Consider the following 7,481-nt stretch of genomic DNA (forward strand, 5'->3'; position numbering starts at 1 on the left):
GCATCCACTTTCTCGACTGCATAACATGTTATGCAGATATTATTGTAGGTGCATAACAAGTTATGCAACCTTTTTTTTGTTGGTTTCAATACTAACAAAAAAGTAGCTGCATAACAAGTTGTGCAACAAGTTATGCAGCTATTATTGTAGGTGCATGACATGTTATGCAACCTTTTTTTTTTGTTGGTTTAATACTAACAAAAATGTTGCTGCATAACGTGTTATGCAACCATTTTCGGGACTGCTTAACAAGTTATGCAACAAATTTTGTAAATGCATAACAGGTTATGCAAACATTTTCTTACCGCATAATAGGTTAACAGAAGTCAATGGTAATTGGTAAAGCCAATCACCAAGTGGTCTGGTGGTTGGGATGCTCCCTCCCACTGTGGAGGTAGGTGTTCGAACCCTGTAATTGCTGAAATTCACTCCAATTTTTAAGAAGTTTGGATGTAGTCAAGGGATCACTAGTCTAGGGCATAAAAAAAAAAGGAAAAAAGTAATTGGTAATTGCTTTAAAATGTACATGTTATTTTAGTTAATTAGAATCCCAAAATGTGTATATAACAAATAAAGTAGGTTTTTACTAATGTGTCATGTTATCATATTTCAATTTTCACTTTATGCTAGCCACGTATCAATGCGTGACATACATTTGTATGCGTGTATATAGGTGCTAAAATATAAGGATAAGACAATAATTTGGTGATACGTAAAACTGAAAGAAGAACACAATAATTATGGTGTCCGTCTCCATTTCTTTGTCTCTACCCCAGCTCTTTAACAATCAAATCGAAAGCTTTACACTTTGAGTCGTATAAAAATAAGAAGAAATTGGTTGTTTAGATCTTAGTTCACAAGGTTATGGAGTTATGAATTTTTTTGGAAGATCTTTATTTTCGACTGGTTTTTTAAGTATAGGTTTGAGTTTTTATCATTTCTTCCCTATCCGAGAATCTTTCTTCTCTACCGACATCGAAGGAAACTCTGTTTTTCTGGTTGGTTGATCATGCTCTATTTTTATCAAATTTATTCAGATAGATAGTGTTTCACGGTACAAATCACCGTTTTTGAAAAATCTAAATGTGTGTTTTGAAATTAATTGAAGTACAATTGTTTTAGTTATCCTAATATGATTGATCTTACAAAAAATGGGAAATTGGAAAACTGATTTTAATTTCTGATTGATCGATTTAATGGAGATTTTTAAAAGATTTGAACTGTAAATTTCATTGTTTGATCGTAGCTGATTAAGACTAATTATCTCAAATTGCATCTCAACTTCATGAAACTGGAAAAAGAGAGAAACTGAAATTTTTTCGTGGGATAAACATAATTTTAGAAAAGTATGAGTGTGTGAGAAATTTATCCCCAAAAAATGAGGGCGCGCATGAAGATTTCCGCTCGTGGGTTTGCAGGTGAAAAAAAAATTGAAAAATGGATGTCACAGTAATTTTCACTTTTTTAAACCTCTTTCTCTGTCCGACAAAAAGGAAAAATTAAAAAAACCCACCTTTCGTGTCACCGAGAGAGTATTAATTTATAACACAATTCTAATCAACGGCTTTATTATGGCCGGGCAGTTCGCATTGCAAGTTGGCTATTAACATAATTTTGAGTAAGTTCAATGAAAGACGGAAAGCTTTGTGTTTCCACTTTCAGCCCTTTTATCTTTATCAGGTCCTACCCGCAGTTTGGTTATCCGTTATGTTGTGGGAAAGCTTTGTGTTTCCACCTTTTATCTTTATCACTTTTAAAAATAGTTGATTATCTTAGAATGATCATCTCGAAAATGAGAAGAATGAACAATGACCTGGAATTTTTTATAGTCTTATGTTGTTTTTTTACCTCTCTCTTGATAGTTTAGAGAAAATTAAAAAAAAAATCAATTTGAGTTTGCTAGAAAAAATAATTGATTATAATAAATTTTCAAAACAACTTTTTCCTGTTTATGGAAATAATGAATTTTTTCGATTATGATTAAAATAAACAATTATTATAATGATTACCAAACGCATATAAATCCATTTGGAGTTTTTTATTTGTAGCACAATTTTTTAATTTTATATATTAGAAGCTCAGTTCCGAAAATTACGTACTCTACCATTTATCAAGCCTGCTCTTTTCCCTCTTCCTAAAATACCTCAATTAATTCCTTGAATTTCTCATTGGAACATGCAATTAATATCAGGATTTTTAGGCTTAAATAAGTTTATACACATATCTAAAGGGCGTTCCTTTATAAACCCCTAGAAATACTAACCATACCCCTATTAGTTAGTTATGTTAATAATACCCCATCTGTATTAATCACAAAATCACTTTTCGCGATATTTTTTTGTATTTCATTGCCAAGCGTCCCCTTGAAAGAACCAACTCACAAAAGAGGGAAAGCTATATTGTTCTTCTGATCAAAGTAGCTAGTTTTGTAATTCGATTCAAGTTTGGCATATATAGTTGATTAGAAGAATAAAGATTATTCTATTGGTTTAAACTTCGTCCACCATCAATGCACCTACAGAAACACTTAAAGATTGATTAGCTTTATTGGTTATACATTGATCCCGCATATATATTCAGTTTGTTCATACTTATTTGATTAGTAATTTGGCACTCAAACCTTATGCCGTTGCTGCAATTTTGCCCGATCTTTAATGATCTGTTCCCAGAACGACGCCCTAAATACAAGTCAGTTGAAAAGCAATCAAGTCGAAACTTAGGGTTTCTTTAGCAATCCAAGTTGAAAAGCAATTTTGACTATAACGATAATTGACTTAGGGATCGTTTTGTTGTTGTTTTCAGGGTTGAAGGAATCTTTGAAGGTCAAAATAATTAGGCTTTTACAGTATGTTCTTCTCTACCGATCTACGAAGACAATGATAAAACGAATAAATCAATAGTTTAACCATTTCTTAGATAAAGGAGAAGATAGGTTTGTGTTTATGTTTCTCCCGGGATATGCAAATTTAGAAGACTTGACGGGTAGGTAAATAAATGTTGGGTATATAGATGAAGGGGTATCATTAGTATTTCTAGGGGTATATAAAAGAAATTTTCCAAAGAATTTTTTAGACTGAAAATTAATAATAGTTCTTTCCAAAAACGCATAATGTGATAACACAATTATTCACTGAAAACATTGGTGAAAAAGGAAAATTTCTATAAAAGTTTTTCGTGAAACAAATTTTTTTGAGAAAACAGGCAAAAACACAATGTTGCACTCAAAATATTGGTGAGAAATGAATTTTTCCAAAAAAATAAATGTAGTTCAACAAAAACTCTCCCAAATAAAATAGATGAAAGAAAAATTATCACATGAAGAACATGTGACATTGGATTTTTCACATGTAAATAAAGTGAAAATTTGATCTTTCACAAGGAAGAGCGGATGAGAATTATATTTTTCACTGATAAGGAAAGATAATGACAATTTTCACCAAAATAATTTCATGCGTGGTTGATGAAAATTCTAGTTTTCCTTTGACATAGGCTTGAAAAGTGCAATTTTCAGTCATAGATTTTAATGGCAAACCCTAAAAACAAAAACAGAAATCATACATACAAGAAATCAGAAATTTTTTATTTCGAAGAACACAAATGAAATAAGTGAAATTACACCACTATTGTTGAGATTGACAAATAAATGACGTGGAGTGCTCCAAATCTACTAATTAAAAAAAGACTAATCACTGACCTATTACCGATGATTTAAGTGTAAAGATTTTCAAACAACAAGCCATTTAGATTAAGAATGAATGAGAATGGTGATTACTCATCCAGCACAGTGCGCACTAGTGAAAACTGCTCAATCAGTAGTGAAGAAAGCAGCTTAGAGCATCTCAAATGGTGTCTCGGTATATATCCTATGTGGAAACCTAAATATTACGCTTTTAATAAACATTATATATAAATAGAATCCTATTTTAAGAAGCATCTCCAATGATGGATGTATCTATATATATTTTAATACAAGTGTCATTTAGTTATAGGTTATTTAATTTAAAATGTGGGCCTAAATAATTTTGAACAGAAAAATATATGGCTCCGGATCGTCTACACCAAAATTCCTCTGCACCTCTACACCCGCCAATAAGTAGCTGCCACGTGTTCACTTTTAACATACCAAAATTAGATTTTTTTGAATATTTTAAAATTATTTAAATTGAAAGATCTTCAGAGAGATAAAAAAGGAAAACATCTGCCCCCTTAATTATCTCTTCCTACTCAATACAATATTACTTATACCGTACCATTGTTAAGGTATACACTATTGAGTATCGACGAACACTTTCAAATCTCTCTTTTAAGGGTGGCATGAGCTTTGGATGCTTTATTAGTAATGAAAATTAAGTTAATAACCTTGCATACTGAATGCTTGCATGGTATAAATCTCTCTTTTGTGGCATGAACTATGAATGTTGTATTAGTAATGGAAATTATGTCAACGACTTGTCGACTTTGCATACAAAATGCTTCCCTGGTAGAAATCGGCTACTATGAATATCAAGGATTTCTACATTTATAAAGATCGATAGTCTTGCATAAAATAGTTGATCTCACTGTTTTTTTCATGGTAGATCATGATATAAATGTATCACAAATCCATTAAACAGTTGTTAATCACAAATAATCATCTCATATTATGGTGGGAAATTGGTGTTAACCTTCAAACTTTTACTTATAGGTCGACAATTGCTCTTCGTTGGTCGTCACAACTTGACAGAAGTCGAAAGTTCAAAACATCCTTAAGTGGGAAGAGTTAATTAAGGGAGGGTAAACGTTTTCCTTTCTTATCTCTACGAAAATCTTTCAATTTAATTAACTCGAAAAATCTGATTTTGGTATGTTAAAAGTGAACACGTGGCAGTTACTTATTGGCGGGTGTAGAGGTGCGTATCTAAATTTAGAGACTCTCATCCAAACTCAAATTGCCACATCATGCTAATTTTTTGTTATCCAACCACCATTGGGGAGAGTTTTTTATGTTAGAGTATCTTAAATCCTGTGTGACAACAATTTTTTTTAGAGACCCAAACTCTATTGGAGATGCTCTGTTGGAGATGCTCTTATCCCGTTAGAAAACGTACCAAACCTTACTGAGCCCCTTACTTCTTGATTAACATTGTTCTCGCCATGCAGATATAGAAACATTAAAATCCGGGTCAACAGTGGTGACCTTCCCTATTTTAAAGATGAGAAAAGCGAAAGGAGCGCCTATAACCGGACCGGAAATAATGCTAAGAACATGTTTGATCGATTATCAAGGGACTTTTCTTTTAATTGTTTTAAAAAAAATTAGATTAGCCGATTTGAATAAAAAGGTAAATTTGGTCCTGCATTAAATGTAAAAATAATAATTTAAACCAATCTTAGCAGTAGATCTTATCTTGTGGACTACATGTATAGGCCATTTTAATGATGAGTTTCTTAAAGAGAGAGGAATCAAACTCGGGTTCCTCAGAAATTTACGTAAATCCATTATGATCTGCATAATAAATTATAAGCTGATAATCTATTAAAATAATGAATACCAAACAGCCCCGTATCTTTCGGTCCAGAGTCTGATCTCTTTTATCGTCGCCTAACTACTTATTAGGCCACCTTAGTCGTGTTTGACACATCTATCTATGTAGCCAATGTACACTTGGCTCAATGTTCAAAATCTCAAATGGGCAAGAACATATCTTGCTGTGAGACTGAAAAAGCAAGTCCTGAAAAGTGACACTCGGTCTAAACAATTCAATAATAGTGGTTAGCCTCCACGTTATAGTCATTCAAATGTTAAAATATCTTTTTTTTTTTTTTTTTGTTATAAACATGTAATTATGTAAAGAATATTTAGGATGAATCTCATTTATTAATGGGATGTCTTTGTATCTAGCCCTATAAATAGAGGCTCTAATGTTTGTCTACAATACACATCTAATGAGAATTCTTCTTTCTTCTCTCTTTATTTTTTATCTTCTTCTCCTCTTTCTCTGTATTACAATACGTTATCATGCACGTAGCTCTGATCGTGGAGCATCTAGGAGACCGAAACCATGAAAGAAAAATAAAAAGAAGTATACGTTTGGACGGATTTGGCCGATGTTCTCCTTACAGCATTAACATGGGGAGATTCGAACAATCCTAAGCTCTTTTGATATTTTTTTTATTGATTGTTTATTCCACAACTGACTAATGTTAATCAGGGCTTTGTTTTTGTTTATTTTTGCATGTGTTAATAATCCTTGAGGATGAGATCCAAAGTCCAAACTATATATGAGCCGTCCCTTGAAGGGTCCACTGTACCTTTCCATCAAGGATACATGATGAAGTACCGATTGGAAGTGGCGGCTGTCGACCACTATACATTAAAAACCCAAAAGTATTTTATATTTTGATTATCAGTCCTTTGTTTGAGCGTTTTTTTTAAAAGAATATCATGCACATTAAGTTGTATTATTACGTACGGGTGATCCATCTTTCCAATTTTTTTTTTAATCTCCTTTCTTTTCTTATCCTTTTTTTCATAGAGAAAGAAAAAATAAATAAAAATCCGTGGAAAAATGGTCTACAGTTTCTATTTTTTTCATGAAACTGTAATCACCAAAAATTGGTGTCATCGCAATTTAGCTACCTTTATGGTAGTTAATCATATGCATGGTTAAAAAACCTACGGCCAATTAATTTTGGTATCTTCTTCTATTTGATGAAGATCATGTGATTTTTGTGATCGGTTTCTATTTTTCTTTTTAAAGAAACCATCTATCAACGACGAAGTGGATTTTCCCTATGTGATGACTAAGTCGACATTTCTTTTTCTTCTTGTCGATGCAATTGTGGTGTACCGTATATACCAACCGGTATTGGTTTTCTCCATCACTTATGAGGAAGGAGATGTTAAAAATGGCATTCTAAGAAATTTTAGCCATTATTTTTTCTCGTAGTTTGACGATAATCGTTTAAGCAAACCATTACCGATTATGGTTTTATATTTCTACTAATAAACCATTGATTTCAATTTCTTATGGGAAAACCATGGATTCCTTAATAACGAAAATGATCTCTTTATTTTCTTAAAAAGAATCATATAAGCCAATTGATTTGGTTTTTCCCTATCGTTCCTAAAGAGATATATATAAAGTATCGTTATTATGAATATTCACAATTACAAACACCTAGAGGAATTGTTGCATTCTTTAGAGATATTGAGCATTTTTTTTCTCATGGTAAATCTCCAAAATTTTAAAATAGTTCCACTTGTAGTTGGAATTGGACACTAAATATCAAAGGGTGCGCACCCATCTTGTTAGCCGAAATCATTAGTCCTTATGATGAATATATTGGTCTTGATTTTTTTTTTATGATATATAGTGTTCATAATCTTATTCTAAGGTGAATGATTATTTTTTCAGGCCCGTAAGATCGCCATTTTTATTTATACGGAGAACTTACATATTTTACATGCTTTTGTACCGATTAATTTCGGGTTCCAAATG

This window comes from Papaver somniferum, chromosome 2 (assembly GCF_003573695.1).
Source record: "Papaver somniferum cultivar HN1 chromosome 2, ASM357369v1, whole genome shotgun sequence".
Classification (NCBI taxonomy): Eukaryota; Viridiplantae; Streptophyta; class Magnoliopsida; order Ranunculales; family Papaveraceae; genus Papaver; species Papaver somniferum.